The sequence below is a fragment of the Temnothorax curvispinosus genome, unplaced genomic scaffold (assembly GCF_003070985.1).
Source record: "Temnothorax curvispinosus isolate PA1 unplaced genomic scaffold, ASM307098v1 QBEX01015061.1, whole genome shotgun sequence".
Lineage (NCBI taxonomy): Eukaryota > Metazoa > Arthropoda > Insecta > Hymenoptera > Formicidae > Temnothorax > Temnothorax curvispinosus.
In genome coordinates this window covers 463-3454 of record NW_020224841.1, presented here as the reverse complement: position 1 = coordinate 3454, position 2992 = coordinate 463, and the positions used below count along the sequence as shown (strand labels likewise).

At 29.4% G+C, this 2992-nt stretch overlaps 1 long non-coding RNA gene across 1 annotated transcript; it reads left to right on the top strand.

Moving 5' to 3' along the window:
- The first annotated feature begins 1623 nt into the window (after positions 1-1623).
- LOC112465308 lies at positions 1624-2439 on the top strand. Its single transcript, XR_003041996.1, has 3 exons — positions 1624-1745; positions 2072-2178; positions 2292-2439. It is a non-coding gene; the product is annotated as an uncharacterized LOC112465308 (long non-coding RNA).
- The last annotated feature ends 553 nt before the right edge of the window (positions 2440-2992 follow it).

The following is a 2992-nucleotide window of genomic DNA, read 5'->3' as shown; positions in this document are numbered from 1 at the left end:
TCGAAACCAAACCCGTCTGAATCTCGAATCAATGTTGGATTTCGATGACCATATTTCGATATTATTTCGACTTCTTATTTCTCACTGGGGAAGGCCTAGACTCAAGTGCAAGGTTAAATGAGTACAGACAAATATTATAAAACATTATATGTATAATAAAATAACACTAGTAAATAAATAAAAATAAGTTAATAAATAAAACCTTTTCTAATAACTAAACTATTCCGACCTTTGTTTTACGAATATGTTTTACATTTCATTTTTATTTATGCGTTTTTGACGATTAGATTTAAGATAATTGCGAAATATTACACCGAAGAAAGTCTAAACTAACAATAAGATCGAAACATTTGTATTGTATTTTGTTTCAAGTTATTAAATGTGTTTAATTATATATATATTATTATTTATTTGCTATAAAAGCGACGTTTTGCTCTTATTTGCCTTAAGTTTTGAAAAGATTTATCCTCTTTATATAAGATTGAATATGAGAGAATGAAAATTTTCTGTTTAATATTTTACAAATTAGGGGAAGGTATTAGGGAAGGAATGTTTTATTTATTTTTACGAATAAAAAATTTTCTGACGTTTTGAAATATTAATAGTCCTGAAAAGGACTATTTTGCAGTGAACTGCTAGCTTTGAAAAGAGCCGTTATTTAGCCCTGAAAAGGACTGTTATGCATGAAATTGTTAGCTTTAAAAAGAACCGTTTTTTTAGTTTTAAAAAGGACTTGTTAAATGAGGAATGTTTTCAAAATGAGCCCCATGAGCCTCGATATGCATGCTTCCGTACAAATAATTATATTTTTTCTCGTATGCGTCGAAGTATCGGTCCATCGACAGCTGCTGTATTCTTGCGATCACTTCTTGGGTGAAGCGGGCTCTGTTGCGTATAAATTTTTCTTCAAATGACCCTAAAGAAAAAATCTAACGATGTCAGCTCGGGTGAACTGTTAACAATCAATATGAAAAATATTGAAGCACTTTTTTCCACATCTTTCTCCTTTTCCTATCTTTCTAAATTAAAATCTTCTCATACCGCCATCTGATTGGTCTATGTTGCACTATCCAACGACCGGGAAAACGTTTATTTAAAAAATTGGTAACAGCTTTGTATGCATGCGATGGTGCCCCGTCATGCTGGAAAAACATAACTCTTTTTTGCAGGAGAGGAATTTCTTCCAGAAGATCTGGAAGAAGTCGTTGCATTATAAAATCAGCGTAACTTCTTCCATAAAAGAAACATCTTTATAACTTATTGATACATATTGCAAATAGATCAGGAGATTTTTAAAATTTTTACTGTCAAAATATCTGGTAGAAGAGTAGGACCGATAACTCATCTACCATCCAAAATGCCTGCTCAGTAGTTCAGCTTCCATCTATGTTGAAAGTTATACGCGTGCGGGTTACGCGTGGGTTAGAACGTCATAATATAATGCTCGAATAATATATGTCTTTTAATATGTTCTATAATATCCTATAATATGTGTTATTATATTTTAAAAGTCTTCTGAATTATTTTCCTTGCAATTTATAATAATATACTACATTATATAGAATTACAAGTATAAATTTTTTAGGTGAACAAGGTTATGTTAATTGGAAGGAAACATGAAAAAGATTTTAGTAGAAGAAGTTTGAGTGCTACATTTTCTGATGACTTAGCCTCCATGTGTTCATGGACTGGCCAAAAAAATAATTATAAAATTGGAGATACGCACACAATTCTGAGCATTAAAAGTAAGTAATTTTTTAAGAGATGTATATATTACTTGCAGTATTAAATGCTATGTTTTATGTCTCAAAATTTATTAAATTGTCTCCTATTTTTTTGTGGTAATCATCGTTAAAAAGTAGGACACACATACACGTTAAAAATTCTTACAAAATAAAAGAAAAATATTAATCCATAAACTAATACTTTTGATCGATTTAGTATATATGTAAACTATTTCGGAAACTTTTGTGTTATTTCAATAATTATCACAAGTTTTAATTGCTGTTAAATTAACATTATTTATTTCTTTCATCTAACAATAAACTGTATTGAATGTTTCTTATTCCAGGAGCTTTTAGAGCAATATTACCTCGGAATACAGAAAAAGATTTTGAACACTTTGTAATGGAGTGGTTCAGATTCGCAAACGTCCGTAAGGAAAGAAAAAAACATTAGGTAATGTAATGTATTTCGGTATATACTCTCCATAAAATAAAATCATTATAGTTTGCCGCGTTATAATTTATAAGTAACTTTTTCACTAATTTAATTCTACTTTTATTTTTCAGGAAGTGATAAATACATTAACTTACTTGCGTGACTCCGCGCGAGTGATTATTATAGTAACAAATTTTTTTATTTGAAAGATGAGCTTTATCCCAAAACCTTCCGCTAGGATCAGTGATCTTCACCAAAGATATTATTGTAATAAACTGAAAACTGTAATATATGGTATATATTATTTTTATATAAATAAATTTTATGATAATTAGTGAATTATTCCCTAATGCAGATTATAAGTATATAACAGGCCTGGGCAACTTCGAGCTCCGGAGCCAGGACACTTCCCTACTTTCCGTGGATAGAAAAGAAGTGTCGTGGTTCTGGAACTCAAAGTTGTTCAAGCCTGGTCTATAAAAAAACAATCTAAATATTAATTAGACAATAAATATTGAGATACTTTATTACTATTGCATATTTATTGAAAACATGTTGCCTGTAATAGAAATAAAACATCAATAAGAACTTTAAATAAATGTTAGAATTAATATTACGGTAATCTTAATATAATATTGTAATAAAGTTGATAGTACGTTTAAATTTTTATCTCAAAAACATTACAGGAATGATAGAAAAATCTTAGCGCAATGTTATTTGCAACGTTATGGCACTCCCATTTCAACATTACTGAAATTTCGGAATCGTGGTCAAAGTATGTTCATAATGATGTTCTATACAACATTAAGAACTACATATTTAACAACATTAC